Source organism: Mustela putorius, unplaced genomic scaffold (genome assembly GCF_011764305.1).
Source record: "Mustela putorius furo isolate JIRA1106 unplaced genomic scaffold, ASM1176430v1.1 tig00000592_pilon_pilon_pilon, whole genome shotgun sequence".
Lineage (NCBI taxonomy): Eukaryota > Metazoa > Chordata > Mammalia > Carnivora > Mustelidae > Mustela > Mustela putorius.
In genome coordinates this window covers 4,973,088-4,985,580 of record NW_025421426.1, presented here as the reverse complement: position 1 = coordinate 4,985,580, position 12,493 = coordinate 4,973,088, and the positions used below count along the sequence as shown (strand labels likewise).

The 12,493-nt window shown below is 38.3% G+C and overlaps 1 protein-coding gene across 7 annotated transcripts in view; it reads right to left on the bottom strand.

Moving 5' to 3' along the window:
- LOC101674572 (activity dependent neuroprotector homeobox) overlaps positions 1–12,493 on the bottom strand; it is a 35,324-nt gene that overhangs the window by 16,186 nt on the left and 6,645 nt on the right. The window contains exon 3 of one of the 7 annotated variants that reach the window (XM_045082080.1): positions 11,636–11,707. The exons of the other annotated variants lie outside the window; for them this stretch is intronic. The gene's annotated coding sequence lies outside the window, so the exon portion shown is untranslated. The remainder of the gene's footprint in view (positions 1–11,635; positions 11,708–12,493) is intronic. 7 annotated transcript variants of the gene reach the window in all.

Genomic DNA, 12,493 nt, shown 5'->3' with positions numbered 1-12,493 from the left:
GAACACTGTTAATAAAGATAAGAAGCCAACAGAAAATGTAACCAACTTCTGTTTTCTTCTATACTCATCTACTAACTGCACTGACTTTTACTATTTTCTAATAAAAAAAATTACAGTGGAGTTAATTGTATCAAATACAAAACTGCCTCCAGAAAAAAAAGACACTTTGATTTTGAAGTTTTTACCAAATCAGTGATTAAATTCCACAGTTTTTATACTTTTTTTTTTGTGGTAAGCAGACTTGTTACTTATGAAAGGCAAAATGAGTACATTTCCCTAAATATAGCATCTGGTACAGCAATACTTCTGGCCACAGTCTATAAACAATGTGTGAATCCCTTCCACAAAGAGCCCCGCTTTAATCTAAGACACTCTTTCCGCCTGATCATAAGTGAGCGGAGCACAAACCCCGCTAGGCAGTTTGTTCCATATTGGACATCTCTGTTCACAAGCCCACAGTTCTCAGTTCAGTCTACAGAAATCGAATTCCCTAGCCACAGAACAGCCTTTCACATTTTTAAGACCCTTCCTCCTTCCCTCCTCCCAAGTCAAGCATGCTCAGTTTTTTTCACCATTACTTCTGTTATCACAGGAGCCAATCACTAGTGGATGGGCTCCAATCTGTCAACCTCTCTGGTGCCCTGAATAAACGTATTTCCAGATGTGACACCATCAGAAGTCAAGTGGGACAACACTTGTCTAGTTCTAGATATTTTCTTAAAAATTGTATTATTTTTATTGTTAGAGAGAAAGAGAGAGAGAATTCCAAGCAGATGCTGCGACTGGTGGAGGGCCCAATGTGGGGCTTGATCCCATGACCCTGAGATCATGAATGGAGCCAAAAATAAAGAGTTGGGTGCTTAACCAACTGAGGTTCCCAGACAGACGCCCCTAATATATTACTATTTTTAAAAAAGTAATCTCTGTGCCCAACACGAGGCTTGAACTCATAACCCAGAGATCAAGAGTCACATGCTCTACCTGAGATATTATTTTAAAATTATTGTTCCGAAAAGGTGCACTGTGTTGGTGGCAGCCACTTTACACATATTACAACAATCAACCAAAATCTTTTATTTTTTAAAAATACATGTTGTGCTTTTCAGTATTAGGTAGTTCAGTTGGTGGGAACAAAAACCTGTACTGAATCTAAGTCTGGTTAAAGGGAAGTTAACTATCAAGTTTTTAAGTATCTTCTCAGTTAAAGGGACATGAACATTCTGATTCCAAAATGTAGCACTGTGAATCACTGAAAGAACCGAAGGGTTGCCTCATCTATACTCTTCTAATTTTACAGATTAGCAACTGAGGTGAAGCAACTGGCCTAAGGTGATCAGCTTGTCCGTGTGACAGACCTGGGTCTCAAGGTTATCTCCAGATCTAAAATGCTGCGCTCCTCCCACTACCCTTTTAGAGGAAGTTCTTATCTCAGACATTAAAGGTAAACAAGAGCATGTTAAATACATACACTGAAAGTGCCAGAACTTCATACTCTAAGTTGAAACAACCTCAAACAAGTTCAACCAAACTAGCTCAAGTGATGAAACAGATTAAGAATACACACACATCTCAGGTCAGATGGTCCCGTCAGATCCTGAGAAGAACTGAAACAAGAACCTAGCTCTGAGCCCACTTGCCTGAAAGTGCTTTTAACCATCACCATGGATGCCAAGAGTCAACAGATACTCACATCAGGAAGATAATCCCGATGTATTAATATCCTGCAAAATGAAAACCACAACCTTGGTATCCCTCAACAAAACAGCAGCATTTCAAAAACATATGTATCTTCTGTCTCTCTTTTATCACCTCCCCATTATCTATACTCAAAACATGCTATTCCAAAAGTTGCTTGGGAAAGCAGAGGCTTTAATGATCCTTCTTTTTCCGGACAGTAGTAGGTTAGGCAGGAGGGCAGTCTGCTTTCAACTACCTTTAAGGCTCCTTTTTGCAAATAAAGTTCCGTTTGTTTTTATTACAAAAGCAACTGGGAAATAAAAACATACATACACACCAAAACCTGTACACGAGGGTGCCTGAGGGGCTCACAGTCAGTCAAGCGTCTGACTCTTGATTCTGACTCTTGATTTTGGCTCGTGTTGTGATCTCATGGGTGGTGAGACAGAACCCTGCACGGGCTCCGCCCTCAGCTTGGGAGTCTGCTTGAGATTCTCTTCCTCTGCCTCTGCCCCTTTGCCCCCAGGCTCGCTCACTCTCAAGTAAATAAAATCCTAAAAAACAAAAACCACCAAAAAAACCCCACAAAAAACCCAAAAACCAAAAACCTGTACAGGAATGGTCTCACAGTAGTCATTAATACCCAAGAAGGACAAAGAACCCAAATCTCCATAAATAAAATGTGGTCTATTCATACAGCGAAATATGATTCAGCCATAAAAAATGAAGTACTGCTATATGCCAGAACATCGATGAACCCTGCAAAATTATACTCAGGGAAAGAAGTCAGTCACAAAAGCCCGCTTACTGTATGATTCCATTTACATAAAAGGTGCAGAATAGGCAAATCTAGAGAGTAAAGGGTAAAGTTGCCAAAGGCTAGAGGAGCCAGGGGACAGCAGACGGCAACTGCTCATGGGAACCAGGTTCTTTGTGGGATGATGAAGATACCACAAAAAACGGACTGCGGTGTTAGCTGCACTACTCGGAATACACTAAGAAACATCAAATTGTATACTTTAAAGGGGTGGACTGTATGGTGTATGAAGCACCTCTCAGTAAAGCAGTTACAAAAGAAAAAAGCAATTGGGCCTAATAGAACAAATACGGAAAAGGCAAGGAACACAAATAAGTATATGTAAAGAGTTAACTCAGGGCATGCTTACCCTTCCAGCTTTTTATGCACATCTAATTTTTCTTTTAAAGGGAAATGAATCTTTTGTATCTCAGCATTTAGTCCTGCAGCAAGAAAACTAATGCTGCCGGAAAAGTTTTTAATTTTTAAGAACTGTGCTTTCCTTCCAATAGGTAGATGCTAGCCACAAACAGCTATTCATCATGAAGAATATGGCTAGTCTGAAGTGAACGGAGATATGCTTTAAATTAATTTATTTTTATTGTGGTAAAACACACATAAAATTTACCATCTCCAGAATTTTTAGCACAGAGTTCAGTGATACTTAGTCCTAATATCATGCCACCATCACCACCACTACCCATCTCCAGAACTCTTTTCATGTTGTAAAACTGAAGCTCTGTACATTAAATACTAACTCCCGCTCTTCACTGGGCAGCCACAATTCTACTGTCTCCTTGACTCTGACTACTCTAAGTACTTCATGTAAGTTGAACCACAAAGTACTTGTCTTTTTGTGCCTGGCTTGTTTTACTTAGCATCATATCCCTTCCCTCCAGGTTTATCTATGTTGGAGCCTGTGTCAAAATTCCCTTTCTTTTGGGGCGCCTGGGTGGCTCAGTGGGTTAAGCCTCTGCCTTCGGCTCAGGTCACGATCTCAGGGTTCTGGGATCAAGCCCCGCATCGGGCTCTCTGCTCAGCGGGGAGCCTGCTTCCCCCTCTCTCTCTGCCTGCCGCTCTGCCTACTTGTGATGTCTCTCTTTGTGTCAAATAAATAAATAAAATCTTTAAAAAAAAAAAAAATTCCCTTTCTTTTAAAGGCTGAATAACACTCCACGCTATATGTGCACACATTTGGCAGGTGATGGGAGGGACACTTGGACTGGTTCCATCTTTTAGCTATTGTGAATACTGCTGTGAACATGGGTGTACAAATATCTCTTCACACAGTAATTTTATGGTTCCACAGTGGTTCTTCATTTACATTCCCATCAACAGTGCACAATGCCTCCTATTTCTCCACATCCTTACCAATACCCGTTAAATGTTTAATACTAGCCATCTTAACGTGTATGAGATAGTATTTCACTGTAAGTGTGATGTGCATTTCTCTAATGATTAATGGATACTGAGTATCTTTTCATTTGTTAATTGGCTACTTCTATGTCTTCTTTGGAGAAAAATCTATTCAAGTCCTCTGCCCATCTGCAGTATGCTTTCACATGTAAAACATACTTGGGATTTCCAAGGCTTAGTATGAAAAAATGCAATACCTCATAACTACCTTTTCAAAAATATTGACATGCTGAAGTTATACTTTGGATGTACCAGGTTAAAGATATGTTAAAATTAATTTCATCTTTAAATTAAGTGTTCGGGCTCTCTGCTCAGCAGGGAGTCTGCTTCCTCCTCTCTGCCTGCTTGTGACCTCTCTCTCAAATAAATAAAATCTTAAAAAAAAAAATAAGTGTTAACATTAAATGAAATTAAATGTTAAAATGTGGCTAGTGGAAACAGACGAACCTTGAAGACCTGCTAACTGAAATAAGCTGATCGCAAAAGGGCAAATACTTTTTGTGCTTCTACTAATATGAGTACTGAAAGTGAAATTCAGACAGAAGAAGGTGGTTGTCAAGGGCTGGGTAGAGAGGAGAATGGAGACTTGGGTATTTAATGGGTATAGGATTCAGTTTTGTAAGATGAAAAAAGTTCTGGAGATAAACAGTAGTAAAGGCTGCATGACAATGTGAGTGTACTTAATGACAAAGGACTTTACACTTAGAAGTCATTAAAACCGTAAATTTTGGGGCACCTGAGTGGCTCAGTGGGTTAAAGCCTCTGCCTTCAGCTCAGGTCATGATCCCAGGGTCCTGGGATCAAGCCCCACATCCAGCTCTCTGCTCGGCAGGGAGCCTGCTTCCTCCTCTCTCTCTGTGTACTTGTGATCTCTGTCAAATAAATAAATAAAATGGTAAATTTTAGGGGGTATTTTACCACAATTAAAAATATTTTTTTTCAGTGTGGCTCCTGGAAAATTTAAGGCAACAGTACTGAATATGGAACCAAATAAGGTTTGCTCGTAGTTTTACCAGCAGGATGGAGTGGGTTCAAAATGAGAGGCATTTATCATTGATGACTCTGCCAAATCTATGAACATTAAGCATCTGTTAAGACTTTTTTTTTGAACAGGACAGATCCTCTAGAGCAAGACCTGGATGTAATACAGGAACTTTGAAGGACTTTATAATTTCCAAACCATTCTGGACAATATTAAATGAAAGACTCTATGGTAACATTATTAATGGCCGCCAAACTGTTGGATATTTAAAAAAAAAAAAAAAAATCTTAGAATTCACTTTCCTGGCAGATCTGCTCTATTCCAAGACGCCAGGAAGAGAGGAATGTATCATTTCTGTCAATGTCAAAGGCTCCAGTTCACCCGGCCTTAACTAAGAGTTAATCCAGCTGAGGTTACTTTAATAAGTTCAACTGTTTTAAAATTTTTTTTAAAGATTTTATTTATTTGACAGACAGAGATCACAAGTAGGCAGAGAGGCAGGCAGAGAGAGAGAGGGAAGCAGGCTCCCCGCTGAGCAGAGAGCCCGATGTGGGGCTCGATCCCAGGACCCTGAGATCATGACCTGAGCCGAAGGCAGAGGCTTTAACCTACTGAGCCCCCAGGCAGCCCAGTTCAACTGTTTTTTTTAGTTTTGCAGAAGGGAAATGATTCTGGAGAATGTAGTGGTACAGAAAAGATTTTCAAAGAATTTCCATGTATTAAATTTTTAAATAACCCTTAAGTTTCTTCCAAACAGTTTTAAGGATAGAACTGTACAAGGGGAAAGGTCCTAGGAAAAATAAATTAGGAAACCTTTTCAAAGGTAACACAATGATGGAAACAATTTTAACAAGTTTTGTTTTCTTTCATGTGGGTGGCTCGTTAATATCAAACTAAGAATTTAATGGGAAATAAACAGCCCCATTCATCACATTACCCATCTCCAAAATTATAATTACACTGTGATTTAAAATTTGTTTTATTTTAAATGCTTATCACAAGTGATTTCAGATTTATCAGACTATGACCTGAAATTATGATTGATACAGTGTGGTAAAGAGGTATTTATGTCTGTAAATTATATCCACTATGAATTATTTTTCAGCAGAGATTGATTTTTCTGATTTCAAATGATGGAATTACAAACTTAAATATTCAGTAAGACAAGGGTGCTATCTCACTATCCAAAGCAAAGAAGAGTCTATTAAAAAGACCCTGCTTAGCTTTTTTGTCTTTTTTCCCCTCTTGCTAGATACTAGATATCTAGCATTTACAGCAGTGGCTGACTCATAGCAGGCACTTAATAAATGTAGACTAAACACCAGCCCCTGCCTAGAAAGGACTTACAGAGATGACACCCTATAAACAACCACAGAAAAAGCAGCAAAGTGTCAGATGTATCATGAAGTAAATGCTCTGAGGTTTTATAAGAGGGAGAATTCATTCTCCATAGGGGAATGCAGGAGAAGGTGGAAGCAGATGCTAAGCGGGGCCACTAGTTTAGTTGAGAATCTGCATTCACTGCAAACAAAACAAAACAAACTTGCTGGTACAGTTCCAGAAGTGGGACAGCAAGGAATTCTAGAAACTATGTAGAGTCCAGAATGGCTGCTATGCCAAGCTTCTAAGTAATAAGGAATGACAGGGTTGGAAAGGCAGCTTGGGGATAGGACAGAAGTCTTGAGTGTGACACCAGAGCCTGCAGCTGTATCTGGTAGGCACTGAGGAGGTGCTGCAGTCAACGAAGCAGAGAAAGGATACAATTCTATGGGCACTTGAAGAGAATTAAATCCAGCCGTTTGGCAGATACTATTACAAAAGGTCTAGGAGAAGCCCATGCAGAGTGCAGTATTGGACCTCGGCAACCGTCAGAATCACCAGAAGGAGTTGACAACCACCGCAGACCCACACAATCTGAAAGGTCTGCACAGAGCCTTAGGTGTAAGACAGTAAGATACTGAAATGACGGCAAAAGGAAGATGAAGTTCAAGGGTGAAGCCTACAGCCTACATCAACATTTCTGTTTTCCAGTTAAAACTATACTGTTTTCATGAATAAAAATTTAGCTGATCTGTTAGCCACATGTAAAATTTTTACCTCACAACTTCAAATTTCTATTAACAAGTAGGGGGACACAACACACTAAAAGCTTTCCTCTGCTCAGAAGAAAGACAGTACAATGTAGTAATTAAGAACACGGCTGCAGAGATGGGCAGATCTGTGTCCTTACTTAATCCTCACTCTGCCACTTACTAGCTTTGTGAACCTAAAAAAGTTACTTAACCTCTGGAGGTCTCCTTCCTTATGGTATATGCGGAAGGACACTATTCTATTGTTCAATTCCAATGTCAGAAGGATTAAATGAGATGCTGCCAGTTAACACTTAAAGCAGTTATTATTTTAAACCACATCAGATACTAGTCACTTTGAAAATTATAAGCTCACACTGTTATAATCTTTTAAAAAAATATGGACTATTAATCCTGATCATCAGATGTGGTTGCTATATATCTGTTCTGAGACACATTACAATGTGCATTCACACACATAATACTTTGCATTTGTGATTAGCATATTCTTAACCTTATAAACTCTGTGGCACTTAAAATGCACATGCAATTTAACATCTCCAAGTACCCACAATAAACCTAGTGACTTACAGTCACACAGAAACATAAAGGTATGAGCTAGATTTTGCATAAAAAAATATGTGGGTTACTTCTCTTCTAAAGACTTTTCAAACTAAAAGACTAGTGTCTACAACCAGAAACTATTATGTTGCGGTTTATCCTGTTACTTGAGAGAATTTAGAGGAGAATCCTAGTGGTGACCACCAGAATTTACAGAACACTAATGGAACCAAAGGCTTTCAGGGTTTTGAGAATGTGCTGAAACGATGACAGAACACATGCATGGAAGGAAAGACGATGCTGGAGAGACGAGATGAAAGCCGAGGAACTGAAGGTGTGCTCCCTAACCCTTTATTGATTTTACATACTGAAGTTCACAAAGAATTTTACCTGAAAGGGAGAAAGATGCCTCACAGCTCACCAAAAAAAAAAAAAAAAAAAAAAAAAAAAAAAAAAAAGAGAGAGAGAGAGAGAGAGACTATTTCTAACAACTTCATCTAGCTTTAGAGAGTATGAGATGGGGAGCATTTCCCAATTTACTCCATTTTAAACAAGCATTCCAGCAAGGCAGACACACCCCACAGGGAATGACTGCAACCCTTTGTTGCCCACATACCCCACAGCTGAGCACTGTTGCTGCCAATACAGGTGGACAAACGGGCTTAGGAGAAACGTGAAAGTGGGAAATCAATTCACCAGTAGGCCCAAGAAGACATCCAGACATATCCATTTTAATCATTCCAGGAGCATGTCACTGGTCTGGTCATCTAAAAGGTGTAGGACACAAAGTAGTGGAATTTTCAATTCCTTAATGAGAAAATTTCCATGCTCTATCACAACTACTCGGAAATAATTTTCCTGGAGTAACGGAAAGGAACTTTTCTCATTCATGAATAACAGAATTATTTACCTAAATCACCTCAAGTTTTTCTGAGCAATCTCCTAGAAGTCAAGGCCTAATAGGCAAAGCTTTCTCTGTAACAGAGCTATTATTTGTGCAGCAGTCTTTGCCACTTGGTGGCTCGACTCTTATGGTTTCTGCAGAGTAGTTTTTCTTGGGTGTTGTTTTTAAGCCTACCTGATTTTGGACCAGGACTTTGAGCCAACTGCATAGGACACTCCCAGTTCTAGTTCACTCCTTTCACAAGAGCAAGAATTGCAACTGTTGACCTACGTTTACAACCCCCACCCCCAATTTAAAACTTTAATGCATTCTTCCATATTTCTGCTAGACAGAAGTCTCTTCAGATGTAACAGATCTGAAGAGAAACCACTCATACAGGTTCTCAATTGTTGCCAGTCCCCACCAGAAAAAGCTGCATGTTTCAATGCCAAGTACAGGCTTCCACTAACTCTTAAATGGAGACCAGAGGGTTCAGAAAATGGAAAGGCAGAAGGGCAAAAGCCAACAATTATCTGTCTAAACAAAAATGACTTTCCAGAGGAAAGAAAGACCAAGACTGCCCTCAACCAAAACATTCGAAAAGCAACAGGACCATAAACAAACTTTCTTTCTTTTTTTTTTTTTTTAAAGATCCTTGTACAGGCAACTTCAAACCAGACGTGCTGCTTCAAGTGACCACCCCTAACACAATTTTGCTGGTCCTCTCTTGCTCGGGGTTTGGTCAGCCTCTCTGACTGTCAAGCGCACGCAGGATCCTTGGGTCTTCACGGACACAGAAGCATGAAGCAGCATTATCATTACGAAACATTCATGTGAACCCTCATTATTAGCCAAAGAGCACATGCGAACCCTACAAAAGCCTGTGTTCAAGCACAGGCCTGGCATGGACACCCTTTGTGTCTCACTTCAACACCGCAAGCTGAAGTGCCTTGACTTCCCCACTTGTGAAACAACGACGATCCTGAGAAAATTCAGAATGGTTTAGAAAATGTTTGCCAAATAAAATGGGCATCATTTATATTACCCTAAAGGCTAGCAAAGAGGCCTTTACACTCATGGTTCTCCGTTCTTAAAGGCATCAACCAAGTCATATGAGAAGTGACACATAAAGACAAACAACTCATAGCTGAGTGACTCAATCACAAATCTATATCCTTACTGGAGAGGGAGTTAGGATGTGTAAGGATTTATTTTTAATTCTAAGGGATGGTCAAACAATGCATGAGCCTCCTATAGATTATGTGCATGTTTTGGAGTTAAATCTTAAATCTTAAACTGTGGTACAACATGTTCAGGGCAGTCTTCCTTAGTAAACTCTATCAAAAGCACTTAGACTTTCCTCTTAATTTCCACACCTTTATTTCAGGAACATTGCTGCAATTCTGGAAATGTTATTATTTCTCAAGCTGTGGTCTTAGAACTAAGCTAGGGATCAATAAAAGCAAGGAAGCTTGAGTGTGCATTTCCAAAGAACTACAACCAGAGGACAAGTGAATGCAAACATGGAGATGAGAGAACCCAGAACTGAAATAGTGAAAAGAACTTTGCATTTTACACTGATTAGAAAATGTGTGCTCTCAATCAAAACAGTTCCTGTATATAGTTGGCTCACATTTTATCTGTGACTTCCTAATATAGACAAAACATCACATTATAATCAAGTTGATATATATATATCCCAATCTGAGAAGCCTGATAATATATGAGGAGAGCCTTCTTCCAGTGGAACAAGAATATGGATTCTCATTTAAGATGACTCCTGAATTGCAAGATAACAAAGGTAGGTCACAACCAAAACACAGGTCTAAGGAGTACTAAGACACAGAAAGACTGAGGGAGCACAATCATCCTTCCCCTCACTTTGTAATTAGCAGGATCAGGCAAACAAACAATATAAAAATCATGAAGTCACGATGAACGGTGGCCACTCACGCTGGGCAAAACAAGGATGGCTTCTTTTATAAAGTATCTCAATGATTAAGGCAGCAAGTACCAATGAGTAAAGAAGAAACAACTTCTACATTCAAAGTATCAATTCAGTTAGTGTGGGGCTTTGGTTCTCACCAGTTTCAAATGTCAAGTATCCAAACTAACAACATAAAAGGTAGAACTGACAGTGATACACATCAGCAAAATATGGCGTTTGTTCTAAACACCACAAGCTCACTAGAAGTGTGCACGATGCTAATAACATGTCAAGCTCTGTGAGTCTAACTATAATTAAATTATTTACTTAGCGTAACAACATTGGACTTAATGTTCATGCCTTTTAGGCAAATAAATGGAAGTTAAACTCCCATGGGAAATATTTTATCTTCTGGAAGACATAACAGACTTTAAAGTAAAAGCCCTTTTGGAAGTTTAGGATGAACATGTAGATTATTACACAGCAGTTTCGGGCATTTTGGTGTAAACTACAAATTAGTTTCTAATCTCACAAAATTTTCCATTTTTTGGCTACTTTGACAACATTTTGTAAGTTATCTAAGATTTTAATAGGTTATTTAAAGAAAAACGACAATATCTAATTCCGACGTTTTTTCTGTAGTTAAATGTACTGTTTCCCAACCACATCTCTGATGGTGGGACTTTGTATTTAGTTAACAGTTACTTCCAACTCTAAAAAGTCAGTTGTATTTTACATGTATATATGTACACACCAATTGATGGAGTCAACCTGCCGAAGTCTATTACAACTTATGCAATTTTGTTATTTATATATAGTTCCCAAAAGACAAAAATACTACTGATACTGAGATTTTTCTTTTCTCTCTCTAGCCAATTATTGATCCCTACTTGCTCCTTTGCAACTCATCAGCTCTATCTTCCTCATTAATTTCCACAATTAAATATGTAGCCAGCATGTGTACACCACCTTAAATGTATCAACCAACAGATTGCTGAATACTTAAAATTTTCAATACTAGAAATTATGCTTAGTAGTACTTTTCGAATTTTGTGAAGTTACAAGGAAAGCAACAATTTAACACATTGTGCACTTTACTTAATTATACTTTTAATAATCAAATTGAAGTAATAAACTTGTTCATATATGTTAGAACAAAAAACAGAAGTCATTTTTACTTGGTAAAAGCCAATTTAAGCTGATTATCTGGTAGCAACTACATGTTCATGAAAAGGCCTATTCTGATCAAAGAATCTTTAAGGTTTTTAACAGCTTAGCAACTCTTGAGATTGGGTCATCAAAATAACAATAATTGAGAACTTACTTGACACTTAATCTGTTCAACATGGTGACGTTTTATTTTTAATATAAATAGTATTAGAACTTTTCCTGCACTCTGGTTTAAGGAAAAAAAAGAGAAATTTAAGCAAAACAAATTCACAGTGGGTATGTTTACTACCAATGACCTCCAGGACAGGCAGGGCCAGATGTCTTTAGAGATTCAGAGCCCAATCTCCTATATTTTCGATACAGAGACATTAAGAACCAAAATCAAAGATTTAATTAATTCAATGTCTAGTGGCCTCTGATAAGGTAATTTTAGGAAATTTTCAACAATGGCCAAGATAAAGAAGGAACTTCTACTTAAAGTTTAATTAAACAGAATACCCATCCCCACCCTCTGGTTAGTAGAGGCTTTTTACAGTTCTTTTAATGAACTCTCATAGTTTACCTAAATTCCGGCTTTCAAGCCCAACTGTTTCACTATTCATTCATTCACTCACTTTTGATGCCCAAACCAGGAAACCTTGAAACTGCAAAATACATGCTAAGAGCTCATAGCAAGTTTTCCTGTAGGGGGAAAATGGCTATTACCACTAAGGATATCAATTAACACTGTATCTTAGGTATAATTTGCCGAATCAAACAGAAGGACCTTCACAAATTTCATTCATCTCAAACGCACCTCAAATAAGTTGTTTCCAAATTACTCATTTAAAAACTCATATAACTATATATCAAAGACCAAGTACAGGTCAAAATTATTTCCATTTAACATATACTAAGCAGTATTTAAATATTATAAATATCACCAATTAGATTTAAAATCTGATTCTTGCATTTACTAAAAAACTTCAAAACCAATATAGTTAAGTCTCCATTGGAATACCTGAACCAAGCT